At 49.6% G+C, this 21,945-nt stretch overlaps 1 long non-coding RNA gene across 1 annotated transcript; it reads left to right on the top strand.

Moving 5' to 3' along the window:
• The first annotated feature begins 743 nt into the window (after positions 1 to 743).
• Positions 744 to 9,602, top strand: LOC149122295 (uncharacterized). Its single transcript, XR_016220250.1, has 4 exons — positions 744 to 864; positions 1,003 to 1,052; positions 5,339 to 5,516; positions 8,010 to 9,602. It is a non-coding gene; the product is annotated as an uncharacterized LOC149122295 (long non-coding RNA).
• Positions 9,603 to 21,945: the final 12,343 nt, after the last annotated feature.

Raw genomic sequence — 21,945 nt, 5'->3', positions numbered from 1 at the left:
CTCTGTGTGGGAACTGCTCCGCGGGCAAGTGCAGGGCTGCCAAAATGCACACGTGGGAGGACTTGCAGACGGCATGCAGTGGTGCAGGCGGAAACCTGGTGGGCACCTCATGCCCAAGACAGCGAGGAGACAGAACTTCCAAGGAACGTCATCATCACGATGAGCCCAGAGGGTCTGGGTGGAGCGGCGGGTTAACGCCCTGGCCTGAAGCACAGGCATCCCGTATGGGTGCCGGTTCGAGACCTGGCGGCTCCACTTCCGATCCAGCTCTCTGCTGTGGCCTGGGAAAGCAGTGGAAGATGGTCCAAGTCTTTGGGCCCCTGCACCCACATGGGAGACCTGGAGGAAACTTCTGACTCCTGGCTTCGGATCGGCACAGCTCTGGCCGTGTGGCCAATTGGGGAATGAACCATAAGATGGAAGACCTCTCTCTCTCTCTCTGCCTCTCCTCTCTGTGTAACTCTGACTTTCAAATAAAAAAAAAAATCTTAAAAAAAAAGAATGAGCCCAGAAACTGCCTGGAGCTGGTAAGAAAAACCCTTTTGAGATGGATGAACTAACTGTATGCTAATTTCTTAAAGATTAAGTATTTATTCCAAAGGCAGAGTGGCAGGGATGGGATGGGAGAGAGAGGAGAGAAACAATTGCTGGAGAGGAGTACTTACTAGCCCTTAGATAAGCAAGAAGAAACAGCACCTGGTTCTGAAGTGGGGTTGACTCCAGGTGAGGGCGTGGGCCAGGGACGGGGGAAGCTGTGGCGATTCCCTTTGCGTTGCTTCCGCTTTCTCAGGGAGGCAGGAAGTGAGGTTTTCAGTGCGTGAGGATGTGGGAGGCGCCGTTGGCCGTCTGAGGACAGAGGGAAGGGTACGAAATAATGTAGTTGGAGACAAATGGGTTAGGAAATGGAGTTTGTCTGCCAGCGAACATTAAGGGCTCACTTGAGGTTTGCGATCCTGAATTAAAATGGGCCCATGAGATCGACCTGTGCTTTTTCCTCTGCAGGCTCCAAGTAGGTGGAAAACTGGATTTAAATAAGCTCGTGATTCAGCCAAGTGAGTATGACGAAGGGAAGGGGGCAAGGGTCCCCAGGGGTTTCAGCTGGGTAAGCTGGGAAGAGGGGGCTGGCGTTGCAGCAAAGCAGGCTCAGCCACCGCCTGCAAGGCCGGCATCCCGTATGGAAGAGGGCGTTTGAGTCCTGGCTTGTTCCCATGCCACCCATCGGGGAGGCCAGCAGAGCGTTCTGGGCTCTTGGCCTCATCCTGGCCCTGCCGGGGCCATTGTAGCCAGTTAGGGAGAAAACCAGTGGATGGAAGATCGCTTTTTCTCTCTCTCTCCCTCTGTAGTTTTGCCTTTCAAGTAAATTAAAAAATATATAATTTCTTTTTAAAGATGCAATGAGGTCATCAAGGCATGAGAGGTGATGAATGGAATAGAGGACCTGGTGGGTCAGGGAGGTACTGAGTTCTGGTACACTCCCCAATTGGCCACAGTGGCCGGGGCTGTGCTGATCTGAGGCCAGAAGTTGGGAGTTTCCTCCAGGTCTTCCCATGTGAGTGCAGGGGTCCAAGGACTTGGACCATCTTCTACTGGGCCATAGCAGAGAGCTGGATCAGAAGTGGAGCAGCCGGGACTTGAACTGGCACCCATATGGGGGGAGCTGGCACCCCCATATGGTGGCAGCTTTACCTGCTAAACCGCAGTGCCGGCCCCTAAGTTTGACTTTCAAATCTATTTCTTTCATCTGTTTCTTCTCATGTCTTAACAGTTCCTTCTTTCTTTGGATTTACTGAGTGAAGGTGTAACAACAGCAAATTCAGACTTCAGAAAGTCTTTATTTCATCTAATCTTCAAACTGACAGTTTAGCTGGGTACAGAAGTCTGTCAGCATTCTTCAGATATTATTCCATTGTCTTCTAGCTTGTATTATTCTGCTGAGGGGTCTGTTAACCTAATTTCCATTCTTCCAAAAAATTTTAAAGATTAATTAATTTATTTGAAAGGCAGAGAGAAAGAGGGACACACATACACACACACACACACACACACACAGATTTTCCACCCACTGGTTCACTCCCCAAATGACTGCGACACCTGAGCTAGTCTGTACTGAAGCCAGGAGCCTAGCACTTGGATCATCATGCAGGTGCATTAGCAAGGAACTGGATCTGATGCAGAGCAGCTGAGACTTGAACTGGAACTGCAGTATGGGATGCTGCAGAAGCCAGCAGGCCCCCTAATTGCCATTCTTCTATAGACAGCTGTCTTCCTTCCTGGTAGCTTTTAAGATCTTTTCTGTCTGAAGGGTTATTCCCTTTCACTATGAAATACCTGAAGTTGCCTCCATTTTGATTTATACTGCAATTTCTGAAAGAAGTAGTGACTTCCATGATTTCTGAAACCTTTCCAACCATTGTCTTTTTTTTTTTTCATTGATTTTTCACATACCACAAAATTCAGCCTTTTGAAGGATTTGCACCAGTGGGATTAGCATATTCACAGGGTCGTGCAGCCACTGCCATCCATTGTCTTTTCAGTATTTTTCCTCTGTATTTTATTCTTGTTTTCTGGAGTTCTTTTTTTAGGCATATGTTGAACTATTAGAATTCAAGGGAGCCTAATATATGAGTCTTTTCCCTCACTGGGTTCAGAATTCATTGAGAAATACACAAGTAAATCAGACACAGGGAAATTATGGAAACAGCAACAAAAGCCTGTTTGTGAAGACACCTGTGCCTGGATTCAAGGCTCAGCCCCAGCTCCCGATTCCAGCTTCCTGCTATTGCACATCCTGAGAGGCAGTGGGCGATGGCTCCTGAGTGTGGCCAAGAGACTGGCTGGTGAGAGGTTTTGTCTTCACACAAGAAAGAATTTAAATGGGAGATGGTGCGTAGCAGTAAACAAGACAGCAAGGTATTGAATTAGGAGCATGCAGGATTAGTATGGGCCCCACTGCCCCACTGATGATGTGGAAGTCCTATACTGCTCTCCATTCTCCATTTGGATTCTGAACCCATAGAACTGGAGTGGTGCAGTGACTGCTGTGTGGCCTTAAAAGCTCCTGCACCTTGAGATTGTCTGCTATGGTTCCTAGTCTTTTCCGAGTCTCCAGCTTTAATGGATATCATCTCTGATAGGGAAAGGAGGATGGGTCTTTAAGATGAACCCAGACAGGCTGAGCAGTTCTAACCCAACTAACTTTTCCCTGGATGCTCTGAAGGTCAGGATTAATGTCTGTCTGTGTCAGAGGGAGGCAGGGTCTCTCCTGCCCCTGTAAGAGCTGTAGTCTTCATCTGGGCCAGCACCTGGTGAAGGAGCTGGGCTCTCTGGGAAGATCAAAAAGAGTGAGTACATTCTAGATGATTCCAGACACAGCTTGAAGGTAGAGTGAAATACCTAACTTAGGTGACTCCTGAGACCCTTGGACAGTTGCATGAGAGGAGGGGGTGGGGCAAAGCTAGAATAGAGAACAGAGAGAGTTGCTATCTTTCTGGAGAAGGAGATTGATAGGCTTTTCTTCCACTATGAGAACCACTTTGAGCTCCTGTGTGCTGATCCGATGCATCCCTGGAACCCGTAAAGAGAGTCCTGGACCCCTTCAGTACCATGTGGGAGAGCTATCAGAAATGCCCAACCCCAGAATTCTTGGCCATCTGAGTCAATTTGCCAATGATCTCCGCAAATAGGACGTGGCCCTGGGGTCCTTTTCAAAGGTCCTTGGTGAAGTGCCCACTGCTTTTGCACTAGAAGCACTTGGGAGGTCCCTGGGAGCCTTGCTGGAGCTGAGATGTCACTGGTGCACACCCCTCCTCTTATCCCCTTTCTCCTGCTGTTGGGCCCCCTCTGATCTCTGTTATAAAAGACCATGGTGGCCACTATTAAGAGGTTGTCCAGGGTGCTCTCGGGTCCCACTGCAAGCCTCTGGAGCTTTCTCCTAATGTCCAGGGCAGACTGAGTTAGGAATCAGATCCATCACGGATAGTTTAGCACAAAGAAAGCCCGGACATAGGGAATCTTAGGCTAACGTTCTCCATCCCCAAGCTTGTAACCAGGCCAAGTGACAGTGCAGAGAAAGGTGAGGCATTTTTTCCTTAAGCTCTTGGGCGGTGTGTGTGTGTGTGTGTGTGTGTGTGCAGTATCAAAGGAATCCGTGTTGAGGATGAATTTTAAGAGAAAACCTGCTGCAGATGGTTTGCTTCCCATCTGGAACAAGAGGATAAGAACACAAGTGTTCCTCAGGTCTTATCTCTGAGTTTAACACATCTCTCAAAACTCGCTGCCTCTGGCATCCAGACATGCACTGAAGCCCACAGGGAAGGGAGGAAGGTGCGGGTGGGATTAGCACGTATTACCCCAGCCTGCCAGGCCTGTAACCCAGGATATCCATTTGTCAGAACAGCATGAGCAGGGAGTGGTCAGTTCCCTTTACCAGCAGCCCATGGCCTCACTCCAAACCGTGCCTGTTCCCTGCAGACAAGTGTGCTTCACAGCCCAGCACCCACACGGGCTTATCAAGGACTGGGTCCAGCCAAGAGATTTTCAGAAAACACTGGGATGTGCCCTGGCCAGAATTCCTTAGGCATCTCAGGACCTTATCCCATCCCTCAGAAAGGGCTGATCCAAGGGGTGGGGGGAGAGAGAGAGAGAGCGAGCGAGCCGGAGCTGGGCCAATCCAAAGCCAGGAGCCAGGAGCTTCTCCTGCATCTCCCACATGGGTGCAGGGGCCCAAGGACTTGGACCATCTTCCGCTGCTTTCCCTGGCCACAGCAGAGAGCTGGATAGGAAGTGGAGCAGCTGGAACTCTAACCGGTACCCATATAGGTTGTGGGTGCCGCAGGTGGAGGCTTAGCCTACTATGCCACAGCACGGGCCCCCGGCACTTTTATCTTGCTAAAAGCAGCTTCTGGGAAGAAGCATGCATTTTGTACCCTTTTAAGGAGACTTCCTCTTTCTACATTGGGACAAGGACAACCTAACTGCCTATTAGTCAATCTACTCCTCACAGCCCGGCTCGGGGGTAGGTGCAGCCGTAAAGGCACAGTGGTATGGAAGACTCGAGAGGCTTGCATCTCATAATGGAATGTCTGTGTTCAAGTCCTGGCTCGGGGTCTTTCTAATGCCATCCTGGGGATTAGCAGGTGTTGGCTCAAGTGTTTGTGTCCCTGTCACCCACATGGGAGACCCAGATTGAGTTCTGGGGCCCCTGGCTTTGGCAACAGAATCCACTTATACGTCATATACTTGCAGGCTCTTGCATGTTCCAAGGGTAATGCATGGCCATCTAGTGCCCAGATGTCAAGCAGTGTTGGACACTTTTTACCTCTCCTTTCCTTTTCTTTAGAGTTGAGACCTTGTTAAAGAACTTCAAACTTCCTGGTAGCAAAGGACACTCATGAAAGTAGCTATGGACAGAGAATGGCCTTAAACATTTCCCACGTGATCAACTCTTAATCCATAAATGTCCTTCAAAGAAAACTTCTAATTCTCAGATAGCCGCCAAATCCTCAACCTTGGAGCAGGTATGTAGCTAAGTGGTTAAGCCACATCCCATATTGGAGTGCGTGCATTTGAGTCCTGGCTATTCTGTCTCCTGCGAATGCACACCCTGGGAGGCAGCAGATGCTGGCGCAGGTACTTAGAACTGCACCACCCATGTAGGAGACACGGAATCGAATGGAGCTCTTGGTTCTGGGAAAAGAACCAGCAGATGAAAAAGTCTCTTTGTCACTTTTTCTTTCTCTATCCCTTTCAAATCAAACAAAAATAAAGAGAGAAAAAAATGTTAAATCATCAAACTTTTCTCAAAACATTCAAGACATTTCATAATCTTGTAAATGAAATGCAGGCTTTTGCCGAGCCCCACTTCCAGCTCAGCCATCAACACACACACACACAGACATAATCCAGAGTTGCTATGTGGGTTTTTGTTTCTGAGGGCTTGTCTGTCAAGACAGAGCTGTGCTTTGTGCGAGAGCAGCCTCTCCTACACCAGGGACATCCTCTGGCCCCCCAGCATCTGCCATCAACACGTCTTAGTTTTTCCATTTGTTTTTAAAGAGATGGTGGGGGAGGCATCCTTGGGATGGAGCCATGGAAACAGCGGGAGACATTTTCATTTTTGTTTTTGTATTTTCACAAGGGACCCCTACGTATATAGACTTTGTGGCTCACCTCAGCTCCTCAAGCAGTTTCTTTGGGATTTCATCTTTCTGTGTTTCTTCCACCTCCCCCATTCCTCCGAGGTGGCGAAAAAGAGAGACAGCAAAGAAAAAGCCACACTTCCTTTCAGAATCTAAATATTTGAGTTCCTGAGTAAACGGAGACAGGTTTGTGTGACAGTTCTCTCCCAGCCATGCCTAGTGGTGATTTCAAACTGAGATGAAAGGCAAGCTGGCAGTGTGCAGGTTGAAGGGTGTCTACGGGACAAGGCCCAGAGTCTATCCACTGATTCAGCCTGGGAAGATTCAGGATCCCAGAGGATAAGGATAAGGAGGCAGCTGGAGTGAAGACCTGGTGAAGTTGAGCCCAGCGCTCAAAGCAGGTGCATCACTTGGGTAAAACTCTCTGGCTCAGGTGACGGCAGCCACGGACTAGTAAGAGTCACCTCTCCCAGGAGCTGGGCCATGTCCCAAGCACTACAGTAAGCACTCTAGGTAGATTCGGTGTTTCTTCCCCAAAGCTATGATGATCTCATTATCACCCCATTTTTATAGGCAAAGATGCTCAGAGATTCCATAACTTCCTAAGGACCACACAACTGGAAGGCAACCGAGTGCGGCTTTTCCCAGGCATTCTGGTTAGAAGCCACTCTCTGAGCTCCTACACTGCAGGGCCACTGACTTGATGAGAAGCCAGATGGGAAAGGGAGCTCAACTGACTGTTCTTGGCAAGTACCCCCAGTGACGTTCAGGCCAGGGCAGCGATTGCACACCTGCACCCTGTGCTTTGTGCCCCCGGCCGCACAGCTGAGGACAGCATGCACCCTGCCTCCTATGGCCTTGCGTTCTGGTGAGAGTCACCAGTCCAGCTGAGCACACAGGCTAAGGGGGATGGCAGGATCCGGCCATATTGGCCTGTGAGAGCCAACAGATACATTCAGGTGGTGTTTTGTTTGTTTGTGAGGCAGAGGCACACAGAAAGAGACAGGGAGCTTCCATCCACTGATTCAGTCTCCAAGTATTCAGTGTCCAGAGCTGGGCTGGGCAAAGCCAGGACCTGGGAACTCAATGGAGGTCTCCCACATGGATGGCAGGACCCAATCACTTGAACCATCACCGGCTGCCTCCCATGGTCTGCATTAGAAGGAACCTGGAATCGGGATCTGAAGCTGAGACTCGAACCTAGGCACTCTCATATGGGGCTCAATGTCTCAACCACCATCTTAACTGCTGGGCCAAATGCCAACCCCTAGGAACTTTTTTTAAAAGGAGTATCCATTTGAAAGACAGAGGAACAGACAAAGGGAGGGAGGGAGAGAGAGAGAGAGAGAGAGATCACTACCTTCCATCCTGTCATATGCTGGTTCACTCTCCAAATTGCTATAACAGCCAGGGCTGGGCCAAGCTGAAGCCGGGAGCCTGGAACTCCATCCAGGTCTCCCATGTGGGTGGCAGGGGCCCAATCACTTGGGCCATCATCCACTGCTTTCCCAGGCACATTAGAAGGGAGCTAGATCAGACATGGAGCAGCCAGGACTCCAATTGGTACTCATACGGGATGCCAATGCGGCAAGCAGCTTAATCCACTGTGCTACAATGCTGGCTCCTCCTAGGAACATTTTTAATACAAACTTTCAATTTTAGAATGGTTTTAGGTTTACAGAAAAATTGCAAAGATGCTAAGATAGTCTCCTGTATACTCTACATCTATTTGCCCCTGTTTTTAATATCTCACATGTGTTAAATTTTCCTGCAATTAATGAACCTATATTGATGCATTGTTATCAACCAAAGTCCATACTTGATTCAAATTTTCTTGTTTTTTAAATTTTTTTATATTTATTTATTTAACAGGTAGAGTTACAGACAGTGAGAGAGAGAGACAGAGAGAAAGGTCTTCCTTCCGTTGGTTCACCCCCCAAATGGCTGCAATGGCTGGAACTGCGCCGATCCGAAGCCAGGAGCCAGGAGTTTCTTCCTGGTCCCCCATGTGGGTGCAGGGCCCAAGCACTTGGGCCATCCTCCACTGCCTTCCCGGGCCACAGCAGAGAGCTGGACTGGAAGAAGAGCAACCAGGACTAGAACCCGTGCCCTTATGGGATGCCAGTGCCGCAAGCGGAGGATTAGCCTAGTGTGCCACGGCACTGGCCCCTCTTTGTTTTTACCCAAAGCCCTTTTCCCATTCCAGGAGTCCATCCAGGGTCTCACCTTGCATTGTCCTCTCCTTAGGCTCCTCAAGTTGTGACGGTTTCTCAGACTTTACTTGTTTTTGATGACCTTGACAATTTGGGGGAGGTCTGGTCAGTGTTTTGTGGACTGTCACTCCACTGAGATCTGTATATATTCTCTCACGATTAGACCAGGGTTCCATGTTTTCAGAAGAAGCTTGCAGAGATGCAATGGCATTGTCACCACGTTGCGTCAAGGGCACACACCACTAACACGACTCACATGTTGACCTTGATCACCAACTCTTTGGCAGAAAGCTGTAGCCCTAGGAGATTATTCTCTTAAGGAGAATAATCAGGAACTTATGATCCAGCTGTTAAACCTTCGATAGCCTGCAATCAGCCATAGTGGGAGTGTTTCTGGACAACTGGCTTCCCCGTGCCCCACTGGATGTGTGGCTCAGGCTGAGTCCATGGTGGCAGGAAGTGATGGGTGGGCAGGGGGCTCCCAGGTGGAAGAGAGGACAACTTGGAGCCAAGAGGCTGGGGTTAGAGGACATGGAATGGGCTTAGCAGAGACAGGGAGTGTGAGAGAAAGCACTCTCCAAAGGGTTTCCATAGAAGCGGGCTGGGACCTTGACGGACCTACCTTCGTTTTTGCTTTCTCAGCATTGGTAGCAGCAACGACGGGTTACTGAGCAGCTCCCACGCCGGGGGGGTTTCAGTCCTCACACACCTGCAGCACGTGACAGGGAGCTTCCCGGCTCAGTTGCAGCTCGGGATGTTCCGCCTCGGTTCGTGCTCACGGAAGCAGGAAAGGCAGCCCTCCGTGGGCGCTGGAGTTTTGCTTCAGGCTTGGCAAACCAGACTGACACCTTACCTTCCAGTCTCCCAGACCAAACCTGTCTTCTGAATAGCATGTTCTTTATTTTTTCGCCTCTGGATTTGTTATGAAGTGAGCAGAAATTATAACACCCTTCAGCTTTGTCTCTCCAGGGAGTTCTGTGGTGTCTTTATGATTCAATTTGATCATTCATTTCTAAAGTGAGTTTAAAGAAACAAACTTAGAGGAACCCAGCGCTAGAAATCATTTTGAGGGTTTGGTTAGCCCTATAAAACTGTATAATCTACATGCATATGAGCCAATGCACATAAAACTACTATATATTCCATTTTCGAAATCCAAACATAAACATCACTTAGAGTTCATGTAATATTTAAGCAAATAAAACGCTACTTGATCCTTTTCCATCTGAGTCATTCAGAGTTTCAAGATGTTTTAGGATAAATAATCTCAAATAAACATTAGAAGTTTAGAATGGGACCTGCTTGAATCATAAAGAATACCATTTTAGCAAACTCCAGTTACTGTGTTGGACATATATTAAATATTTTATTTAACTTGTAATGTTAGAATCCAGTTACCATTCTTAGCTGAGACTTCACTGCTTTTATTAAGGTTGGGTAATTTCAGGAGCTGTCATGAATGATGGCAATGCTGCCTGGACTTTCTTCCCACACCACTGAGACTTTTTTTTTTAAAAATGATTTTTTATTTATTTATTTGACAGGTAGAGTTACAGACAGAGAGAGACAGAGAGAAAGGTCTTCCTTCCGTTGGTTCACCCCCAAAATGGCCACTATGATTGGAGCTATGCCGATCCGAAGCCAGGAGCCAGGTGCTTCCTCCTGGTCTCCCATGCGGGTGCAGGGCCCAAGCACTTGGACCGTCCTCCACTGCCCTCCCGGGCCACAGCAGAGAGCTGGACTGGAAGAGGGGCAACCAGGACTAGAAACCAGTGCCCGTATGGGATGCCGGCGCCACAGGCAGAGAATTAACCAGGTGAGCCATGGTGCCGGGCCCAACCACTGAGACTTTTTCAACAGTAGAACTGGGAGGTGGGGTGGTGCAAGAGTTGGTCCACGTCCTTCTCTCTCTTCTTGACGCCCGCCTCCCACCCCAGGCACAGCTGAGCTTTCACCTGGAGGTCTGGCCGGAGATGACTGGACCAGGGCCAGATGCCCAGCCCAGTTGAGGGGCAGCCCCTAGACCCTGAGACCACTCACAGTTGGAGAGGGAGAGACTGAGTCGGCCTGTTGGTCAGCGGTGATGGAGTGAAGGTCATGGGGAGCGGGGTCGAGGTCAGTCCCTGTACAAGTTGGAGTAGTGAGGAGGTAGACCACAGTGAAAAGGGAGAACAGAGCCCACAGAGGGATCTGGGGCACGAGAGAGGAAGGGCAGAGCCCTCACTCTTTATCTCCAAGCCCCAGAGCCTTGCAGCCAAAAGTCCTGGGCCATCTGTGGCCCTGGGCACCTGCGACATTGCCCGTTACTCATCATTGCACTCTTTAAGTGGGTTTCTGTCCTGTACAGTCCAACCGATTCAAGACTGAGGCAACTCCAGGCACCAAATGCTAAGTGCAGACGACAGAGCAGGTTCCCATCATTTAGCATCAACCCGAGTCACTCAGACCTCCCAGATCCATGGAGCAATGGAGGGAAAAATACTTGGATAGGCAGGGTAGATAAGAAACTTTTCTGTGTGTTGCAGCTTATAAGTGCCCAGCTCCTGTGTGCCATTTTCTGATAGCATTCCTCACTAGTCCTTTTTTTTTAAAAAAAATCATTTATTTATTTATTTGAGAGACAGAGTTACTGAAAAAGAAAAGGAGGGAAAGAGAGATCTTCCATCCACTGGTTCACTCCACAGATGGCCACAATAGCCAGAGCTGGGTCAGGACAAAGCCAGGAGCCAGAAGCTTCATCCAGGTCTCTCACGTGGATGCAGGAGCTTAAGTGCTTTTGTCACCTCCCACTGCGTTCCCTGGCATGTTAGCAGGGAGCTGGATCAGAAGTGGAGCAGCTGGGACTTGAAGCGGTGCCCATATGGGATGCTGGCATAGAAGGTGGCGGCTTTACCCGCTAGGCCGCAGTGCCAGCCCCTCATTCGTCCTTTGCACCTGCAACCTTGTGGGCCAGAGTGTATTCTGCCCGGATGAAGGCTCAATACCCTCAACATACTCACTGCCAAGTCGTGAGTGGCACCATTCCGACAAGGCAGCCTTCTCCTCCACTCCTGAGAGATGGTGGCGGAACAGAGGTTCATTCATTTGGTAACTATTTATTGAGTGTTCACTCTGTCTAGACGCTGCAGTGTGCTAGGGGCACAGCGGTGAGCCAAACAGTACACCTCTCACTTGCACGGAATATTGTGTCTGGAGGAGAGCACTCCTGGGGAATGCTACAAAGACTGTAAACACGATCATCTTCATGGAGTAACTTGTGTTGGTAGTACTGACTGAGTATCCTGCTTAGTTGGGCTGGTCAGTGAAGGCCTCTCTGAGAATGAGAAAGAACCAGCCATGAAGAAGTTAGAAATAAGGGAAGTGGCTGCACAAAGGCCCCTCCCCAGGAAAGAGCTTGGATCAGTTTTGAAAGCAGGCTGAGTGGCTGGTGCAAGTGGCCTCTCCCTGCTGTAATTTGAATGTCCTCACCACGACTCATGTTGAAATTTCATTCCCAGGGTCAGTGTTGTGGCACAGCCAGATAAACTACTGCCTGCAATGCCAGCGTCACATATGGGAGTGCCAGTTCGAGTCCTGGCTGCTCCACTTTTTTTTTTTTTTTTTTAGATTTATTTATTTATTTGAAAGGCAGAGTTACAGAGAGGCAGAGAGGCAGAGGGGGAGAGAGAGAGGGGGGGGGAGAGTCTTTCATCCACTGGTTCATTCCCCAAATGGCTGCAATGGTCAGAGCTGGGCTGATCTGAAGCCAGGAGCTTCTTCTGGGTCTCCCACGCGGGTGCAGGGGCCCAAGGACTTGGGCCATCTTCTACTGCTATCCCAGGCCAAAGCAGAGAGCTGGAATGGAAGTAGAGCAGCTGGGACTCGAAACTGTATGCTCCACTTCTGATCCAGTGCTTGGGCCCCTGTACCCTCATGGGAGACTGGGAAAAAGCTCCAGGCTCCTGACTTCAGTTTGGTCCAGCTCTGGCCATTGTGGCCATTTGGGGAGTGAACCAGAGGATGGAAAATTTCTCTCTCTCTCTCTCTCTCTCTCTGCCTCTTCCTCTGCCTCTGCCTCTCTATAACTCTGCCTTTTGAATAAATAAATACATCTTAAGAAAAAAATGAGGGATCTCACAAGCCAGTTTGTCTCCAGGATGAGCCCCAAACCGTGTGCTGCTCTGGCCCTGGCCCTCGGCAGGGTTCCCACCAGCAGGAAGGCCTTCCTCAGAGGTGGCATTCAACCTGGGCCACCCCGCCTCCAGCACCATGGGCAGAGTGAGCTCCATGCTTCACAGATAATGTGCTCTGCAATAGTCCGCTGTAGCAATATGACCTGGAGCAAGACGGTCCCACACGCAGCCCCAGCTGCCGCACTGGCAAACTCTCTTCTTTTTCAGACAGACTTGCGTCTGTGGTTGGGGTGCCACAGCCTCTGCCCCGCTTTCCTCTCTGCTTGTGTGCGTATCTGCAGGTGCTCTCCGGCCTCCCCGTCACTTGCCTGGATGACCACTCTGGTGTTTTAAAAAAGTTTTATTTATTTTATTTGACTTTATAGGCAGAGAGACCAAGGGAGAGAGGGGAGAGAGAGAGAAAGATCTCCCACCCACTGGTTCACTCCCCCAAATGCCCTCCATGGCTGTGGCTGGGCCAGGTCTCCTGTGTGGGTGGCAGAGACCCAAGTACCTGCTGCCTCCCAGGCGCACCAGCAGGAAGCTGGAACAGGGAGCAGAGTCGGGACTCAGACCCAAGCACCCTGATGGAGGGTACAGGCGCCCTGATACGGGGTCTTGATGGCAACACCAAGTGGCAGCCCATTAGCACAACCACATTCTCCCGGGGTGGGGTGGGGGCAGTCATTCCACTCTGTTCACCGTTGCAGCTCAGCATTTAAGGAGTGGTAGCAGAAAGTGCTCAAAAAATACTTGCAGAATGAATGAAGTCAGCCTTTGTCTTCCCTTCTCACCTCCCCATCTTGTGCGTCACTGTCAGGATTATCAATCGAAAACAGAGACCCAGCTGCACCCCTTATCAACCAAGCAATCCCCTAGTCATTGGGCCCTCCATTGCCCAAACCCAAAACCCTCAAAATAGCCTTGGCAGGTCTTCAGAATGTGACCATGACCCACCTTGGGCTCATCCACTGAACCCTGAGCTCGGCCGCTCTGCAGGGCTCCCTGCTGGGACACCCTGAGCTCCCTCTGCTTCCTGTTCTGGGGTGGCCCACCTGCCACCTTCTCATCCCCAGTGCTCAGACCTCAGCTCCTGTGTCACCTGCTCCTGCTGGAGGCATTCAGTGCCCTGCCCAAGCTCAACTGTGACCCATTAGCCTGCTGGGTCTGTGTGCCCCAGGGGATGGCAAGGAGTTACTTCCTCTTGGGGCCCCTAGGTCTGAACACGGAGGCATGTGTGAAGTTCAGAATGGAAGCTGAAAGCTACTGAGTGCTTGCTGTTTACGCAATCTGCTCCTTCGTCTCCGGCGACATCCCAGGAGCCAGGTCACACTGTGCTCCCTGAGTACATGGAGGCTCAGAGGAGTTGATTGAATTGCCTGGACTTGCACAGGTACCCAGCTACAGCACAGCCATGCAGACATGAAGTCTGACTCCCCAGCCTGCAGTCGGAGCAGCTGTGTAACAGCGTGTACGGCCAGGCTTTATTGCTCAACAGCTGAGCCTCTGGGCCACTGAGGCATTGACTTTGAACGTGGGCATTTTTGAAAAGCCCCTTGGGACTGGGAATTCTGATGACCATGCCTCCCTTCCACAAAATGATGTTTTCACAGATTAGGGTGGAAGCCCTGTGATTTCACACACTCTGGGGTGATTCTCATCTTAAGGCAAGTCTGGCAAACGCGGACTGGCTTCAGATGTAGAAGTGGGTCTCCTTGGAGTCTGTCGCTGGCCGTGTGGAGCCGATGGGAGGGTCTTTGGCTCTGCCATCATGGGGCTGAGGCTTCAGACTAGGGACGGCACCGTGAACTGGCCCTGAGCTGGAATGGCTTATAGCACTGCACAAGTGTGCAACTCCACAACTGTGCACTGTTACGCCTCTGATGAAAACCTGGGTTTTGATTGTACTCATTTATCCTGAGCGTCCCAGACTTTAGCCAAACACTGGGGGAGAGTGATTCCATAAGACAGGCAGGTGGGGGTGATGCAGGCCCCAGGGCAGCACTGGACGGGGCCGTCATCTTCTCTTCTCTCTTCTGGTGTCACTTGGATCCTACCTGTGTACACACACACACCCCAGATGACAATGAAGTGAGCCTCCTGTGTCTGCCTTGAATTCCTTGCACGTAGGCCTATTAAGTGCATGATGAAAGGCTGACTCTGAGCCGGCGCCGCGGCTCACTAGGCTAATCTTCCACCTTGTGGCGCCAGCACACCGGGTTCTAGTCCTGGTGAGGGCACCGGATTCTGTCCCGGTTGCCCCTCTTCCAGGCCAGCTCTCTGCTGTGGCCAGGGAGTGCAGTGGAGGATGGCCCAAGTGGTTGGGCCCTGCACCCCATGGGAGACCAGGAAAAGCACCTGGCTCCTGCCATCGGATCAGCACGGTGCGCCAGCCGCAGCGCGCTGGCCGCGGCAGCCATTGGAGGGTGAACCAACGGCAAAGGAAGACCTTTCTCTCTGTCTCTCTCTCTCACTGTCCACTCTGCCTGTCAAAAAAAAAAAAAAAAAAAAAAAAGGCTGACTCTGTGCTCGCTTTCAACGGTCTCCTGTCTCGTCGCTGGCTCTCTGGTTTCTGATCACCATTTGACCAGCTCCCTTTTACACCAACTGGTATGCTTCCTGAGCCCTCCCAAGACAGAAGGAAACGCCTACCCTTGCACATGCAATGCATACAACTCGACTCCAGGATCCAAGGGGGAAAAATCTCTTTGCCGCTCTTTTTCTCCCTCCCCCTTCTTTATCCCAAGAGAGGCCCTGAATCTATTTGCGGACAACGTTCAGGTTCTAGAACTTACCCTGCCAGCATAATCATCCTCATGAGAAATCTAATGGGGCCTCCCACGGACAGAGAGGACCACCCCATCTGCAGCTGGGGACAAGAGACACTCCCAGCCCAGATGTAAAGAAATGCAGCAGATCGTGGCTTGATGTATATTCACTGCTTATTTCATATTTGAGCATCTTTTGCTAAAGAAATTTCTATTGAGCCCTCTTGTGTTGTCGCCATCTGGAAAGCATCAAGCCTCACCCCACTGAGGTAACCCCTATTGCGTATGTTCCCCTTTTATGTCAGCCCAGTGGGCATGGAGTGTGGATCTCTATGTTTAGCACAGCTCCTCGCCAGGGCTGCTCTCAAACACATGACACTCTCTAAATAAATCAGTGTGATGCAGACGCGTCAGGCACCCTCCTCACTGATGCGAACAGCGAGCTTCCACAGAGCTCTCAGCAGCCTCCGCCACGTCTCGATGTGAGGTCCTTTTCACATCTTAAAGCGGTGGGTTAGGACTTGAAGAGAGAGTAAGCTGTCTTAAACACTCATTGATTTTATTACAGCCAGTTTTTAAATCGAGCCAGAGCTCGCCCCAACGTCTAGAATCAGACCTCTGTCTAAACCCACAAATAAACCCACAAAAGAGTGAGCTGTCCAGGACACAGGCCAGCAGGGCAAGCTGTGTGCCACAGACACTTCAATCAACGGGGATGGAAAAGCCACACATGTGGAACGAGGGGCACGGATTAAGATGAAATTTATATTTGGCAGGGAGAGGGAGACTGTCTGTATTTTGCTCAATAGGCTTGTGATCCCTGTGTTGTGAAATAAAATGAACATACATCCGTTCACTGGGTATTTTTTAAAAACGTTTATTTATTTACTTGGAAGGCAGAGAGAGAGAGAGAGTCTTCCATCTGCTGGTTCACTCCCCAAAGGGCCACAATGGCTGGGGCTGGGCCAGGCTGAAGCCAGGAGCCAGGAGCTTCTTCCAGGTCTCTATGTGGGCACAGGGGCCTAAGGACTGGGGCCATCTTCTGCTGCTTTCCCAGGCACATTAGTAGGGAGCTGAATCGGAAGTGGAGCAGTCAGGACTTGAACTGGTGCCCGTATGTGATGGCAGCGGTGCACATGGAGGCTTACCCAACTGCACCACAGCGCCAGCCCCTCACTGTGTATCCATAAAGGCCTGGCCTGGGGAAGTATCTAGGACACAGTTGAGTTGGTCAGGGCAACATGAGTATTTGTTGTGCCGCTCCCCCTCTTCATGGAGGAACGACACAAGACCCTGCGCTGTTCTTTTCTGCTCGGCCCTCCCCGGGTTTGCTGCTGGTTCTTCCCGGGTTGGTTGCTGTCCCTTCCACCTCCGTGGAAGGGCGGTTCCCCCTGCCACTTTCCCCACTTCCGCGGGGGAGCAGCACACCGCCAGCCGGCTCTCTCGGGGGCTGCACAGGTGTTCCTTCAGATAGATGTTCCTCTTAGATGTTCCTGGTGCATGTTGTCTCTCTCCTCCTTTATAGTCCTCTTCCACCAATCCCAACTCTGCTACCCACACGCCGAGTACGCTGCTCTCCTCCAATCAGGAGCAGGTCCTACAGTTTATTGGTGGAACTGGAGGCAGCTGTGTAGAAGCTGTTTCTTCCTTCTCAGCGCCATATTGTGGGAGAGCAGATGCATAGAATAAGTCTTAATTCCAGTAACTTAGTCTAGTCTGGGTTGCTCCCCACATGTTGGAGAAGGAAAAGTGAATGACATTTATTCACCTCCAAATGTATTAAACTTTGTGCCAGGTGATGTGGCTCCCTTGTAATATACCGGCTAACGTGGTTACCAGAGAGAACAAAACACCCTCCTCTTCCTCACAGGGACCTTCTGTCCAGCATGTTGAGTTATTCTCAGGTCAAGATGTCATATGGCAATGTCTTACACGTTTCAGGCTGGTGCATTACAAAACTGCTCATTCAAACCCATTGCCCTCTGTGCTTAGTAAGTATTGCAGAGGTATCAGAAAAAGGGACCATAGATCCAGAGGACAAAATTGCTCCGCTTCAGACCTGACTCACTCTGGAGAGGAATCTGGAAGCTGCTAGGAAGTGGCGACCCTGTAAGAAGGATCCCCTTGCAGCCGTTCTCGGTCCTCTCCACCAACATGAACTTGAACTTCAAAGAGAAAGCCCATGTGACCACACCAGACAGCTATGTCTCTGCAGGTCCCCTGCCGGGACAGGGGGTCCGTGTGCAAAGGCGTTGGGTGATGCCCTTACACTTCCGTTCCCACTGGCCGACCCAGCACACAGATCTCACAGCCGAATCTTTCCAGCCAGCTCTGGGAGGCCCCTCTGTGTTACCACCACTCATTGTTTCTGTCATTTGCATCAGCACCGTTGCTCTTCCTCAGGTCATCGGGCAGTTGAACTGATTTGGAACTTGGCAACCATTGATCATACAGCATATTCTATCAAAAAACATTTTGCTGACATGAGGATTGAGACAATGCTGGAACCCAGATGTGATACCATGTCATCTGTTTGTCATAGATACATCTGAGGGCAGGAATTCTGCTGGCCTTCTTGCTACCTCTGATAATTAGATATATCAAATTAAAAGCACTGTCCTGGGCAGGTGTTGTGGCGTAGCAGGCTAAGCCTCCACCTGTGATACTGACATCCCTTATGGGCACTGGTTCCAGTCTTGGCTGCTCCACTTTTTTTTTTTTTTTTTTGATAGTTTCGAAAATGAGTTGTTTTTTTTTTCAAAAAAAATTTTATTTATTTATTTGAGAGGTAGAGTTACAGAGAAGCGAGAGACAGAGAGAAATGTCTTCCATCCACTGGTTCACTCCCCAGATGGCCACAATGGCCAGAGCTGGGCTGATCCAAAGCCAGGAACCAGGAGCTTCTTCTGGGTCTCCCACATGGGTGCATAGGCCCAAGCACTTGGGCCATCCTCTACTGCTTCCCCAGGCCATAGCAGAGAGCCAGATCAGAAGAGGAGCAGCCGGGACACAAACTGGCACCCATATGGGATGCTGATGCCACAAGCAGAGGCCTAGTCCACTAGGCCATAAGGCCGACCCTCACCCACCCCCACACCTGGCTATTCCACTTCTGATCCAGCTCCCTACTAATAGTTCTAGAAAAGCAGCAAATGGCCCACATGGGAGACAGAGATCGAGTTCCAGGCTCCTGGTTTTGGTCTGGCCCAGCCCTGGTCATTGCAGCCATTTTAGAGAGCGAACCAGCAGGTGGAAGATCTCTCTTTCTGTGCTTCTTCTCTCTTTGTAATGATGCCTTTCAGATACATAAATGAATCTTTTTTTACAAAAGCATTGTCTTTAGCACGGATTTTGAACATTTTGAATATTGAAGTAAAATAATTTTTTCTCAACAGAGAAGTGATGCAAGTGAGAATATCTTTAGTCATTTGAAAGGCAGAGTGACAGGAAGAGAGGAAGACACAGAATGAGAGAGGGAGAGTTTCCATCTGCTGGCCTACTCCCCTAAATACCTGCCATATCCCAGGCTGGGCCAGGTCAAAACCAGGAGCCCAGAATCCCACCTGGGTCTCCCATGGGTGGCAGGGATCCAAGTACTTTTGTCATCACCTGCTGCCTCCCAGGGTGCACATTAGCAAAGAGCTTGATTGAAAGCAGAGACCAGACTGGACCCAGGCACCTCCACCTGGAAGGCAGACGTCCCAAACCAGCTTTAACACTGCGCCACAATGTCCACCTGCATTTGTTCTCTTTAGCAAAGAGAACTTGAGCTTTCACCATCAGGCTTTTGGGAAGAGCAACTCTCTCTGCGCATGAACACGGAATGAGCATGTGGGCAAAGGTGTCGGGTCCTGCTGCAGTTGGGGTATAGCTTGAGTTTGTGCCCCAAGGATTCTTGTGTTGGAACTTGACCCCCATTGTGAGGTATTACCAGGGTGGAAGCTTCTCCCACAAGGGTGTTTTGAGATGGGGCCTTTGGGAGAGGACTAAGAGCCAATGATGTCATTAGTGTGGAGCTCTGTGATTGGATTATTTTATAAGAAGTGGAGAGGGACCAGAAGATTCATAGACACACCACCATGCTCCCTGTCCCCGGCCACGTGAGGCTGTACACTGTGGGGAGCAACTGGGAGCAACTTGGACTAGACTAAGTTACTGGAATTAAGACTTATTCTATGCATCTGCTCTCCCACAATATGGTGCTGAGAAGGGAGAAACAGCTTCTACACAGCTGCCTCCAGTTCCACCAATAAACTGTAGGACCTGCTCCTGATTGCAGGAGAGCAGCGTACTCGGCATGTGGGTAGCAGAGTTGGGATTGGTGGAAGGAGGAGAGAGACAACATGCACCAGGAACATCTATGAGGAACACCTGAGCAGCCCCCGAGAGAGCCAGCCGGCGGTGTGCCGCTCCCCCGCGGAAGTGGGGAAAGTGGCAGGGGGAACTGCCCTTCCACGGAGGTGGAAGGGACGGTAGCCAACCCGGGAAGAACCAGCAGCAAACCCGGGAAGGGCCAAGCAGACAAAAGAACAGCGCAGGGTCCTGTGTCGTTCCTCCATGAAGAGGGGGAGTGACAGTACACTGTCTCGAGACTCTGCCAGCAGGAAGGCCATCACCAGAGGAGGCCCCTTGGCTATGGGCACCCAGAAATATAAGCCAAAATCTGCATCTTTTGTTTATAAACTTCCCAGCTTCTGGTACCTTCTGATTGTAATAAAAAAAAAATCAGACAACTATGGATATCTGGGCAAGGAGAGGTCAGAGCCATGCTTGCTCCTACGATCAAGGACCTGGAAGAGCATGAAGATGACTGACAATCATCAGGTCATGCCCTCACTGTGCAGAAAGTTCTGGAACATTGGGGAATCTGGGGGGTGACTAAGATATCCTGAGAAACAGTAGGAAATAATGGGAGATGAGGCTTTTAACTGTGGGTACTAGAAGCTTGCGGCACTAGCATATTAGTTCCAGAATTCTCTTTTATTGATTCTTTGGAATATTTCACATGTACAATCATGTCACCTGCAAACAAAGCCAGTTTTAGTTTTCTTTGCTGATCTGTGTATCTTTTGTTTCTTTTTCCTGTTGTGTTACATTACCTAGGACTTTTAATACAATTATTTAAAGATTTATTTATTTATATGAAAGAGTTACACAGAGAGAGGAGAGGCAGATAGAGAGAGGTCGTCCATCTGCTAATTCATTCCCCAGTTGGCCACAATGGCCAGAGCTGTGCTGATCCGAAGCCAGGAACCAGGAGCTTTCTCTGGGTCCTCCCATGCAGATGCAGAGGCCCAAGGACTTGGGCCATCTTCTACTGCTTTTCCAGGCCGTAGCAGAGAGCTGGATCAGAAGAGGAGCAGCTAAGACTTGAACAGGCGCTCATATGGGATGCCAGCACTGCAAGCGATGGCTTTACCTACTACACCACAGTGCCAGCCCCTCTAATACAATATTGCCAAAGAATCATAAGAGGGGACATCCTTGCCTTCTTCCTGACCTCAGGGGACTATTTCTCATTTCTAGCCATTGTATGCAGTGTTAAATATAGAGGTTTTTTTGTTTGTTTGTTTGTTTGTTTTTTGTAGATGTTCTTTATCAAGTTCAGGAAACTTCCCTCTATTCACAGTTTGCTGGATTTTTATTGGGAATAGATGTTGTGTAAGTGTTTTTCATGCATGTATTGATAAGAGCATTGATTTTTCTCCTTTAGCTTGTTGATGCAGCTAAATGCATTGCTTGATTTTTGCCTATCAAACAAGACTTGTATACTGGAATAAATTCCACTAAATCATGATGTGTAACTCTTCATACATTTTTTGTTGAGGACTTTTGTGTCTATGTTCATAAGAGATATTGGCCTGTAAAAATGTCTTTTTGTAAAATGTCAGTCTGGTTTTGGCATTAGGATAATGCTGGTATGATGGAATGAGTTAGGAAATATTCCCCCTGCTTCTGTCTTCTGGAAGAGATTGGGGAGAGAATTCTATTGTAGGTTACTACTTGGTTGCATTCACTTAGTGAAATCATCTGGGCCTGGTGTTCTTCTTTGGAATACTAGTGATTATTGAATCATTTAATAGATAGAGGTCTATCCAGATGACCTATTTCTCCTTGTGCCAGTTCTGATCATTTGTATCTTTCAAGAATTGACCCATTTTACATAAGCTATAAGACTTTGGAGTATGAAGGCTGGTGTTGTGGTACCATATGGGCTCCAGTTCATGTCCCAGCTGCTCCACTTCTGATTCAGCTCCCTGCTAATGTGCCTTCTCAGCAGCGAAAGATGGTTTGAGGCCCTGGCACCCATATGAGAGACCTGGATGAAGCTCCTGGCTCCTGGCTTTGGCATAGCCCAACCTTGGCCATTGCAGCCATGTGGGGAGTGAACCAGCAGATAGAAGAGCTAGCTCTCTCTCTCTCTCTCTCTCTCTCTCTGTAATTCTGCCTTTTAAATAAATAACTAATTTTTTTAAATGAATAAATAAAAATAAATTTTTGGACATATATTTGTTCACAGTATTCTTTTTTTAAAAAAGGATTTATTTATTTATTTGAAAGGCAGAGTTACAGAGGTAGAGGCAGAGACAGAGAGAGAGAAAGAATCTTCCATCCAATGGTTCACTCCCCAAATGGCTACAATGGCTGGAACTGTACCAATCTGAAGCCAGGAGCC

This window comes from Oryctolagus cuniculus, chromosome 14 (assembly GCF_051225735.1).
Source record: "Oryctolagus cuniculus isolate XC-2025 breed Fujian yellow rabbit chromosome 14, ASM5122573v1, whole genome shotgun sequence".
NCBI lineage: Eukaryota > Metazoa > Chordata > Mammalia > Lagomorpha > Leporidae > Oryctolagus > Oryctolagus cuniculus.
Note: the sequence above shows the minus strand (reverse complement) of the source record. Positions and strands in the feature narration are given on the sequence as shown.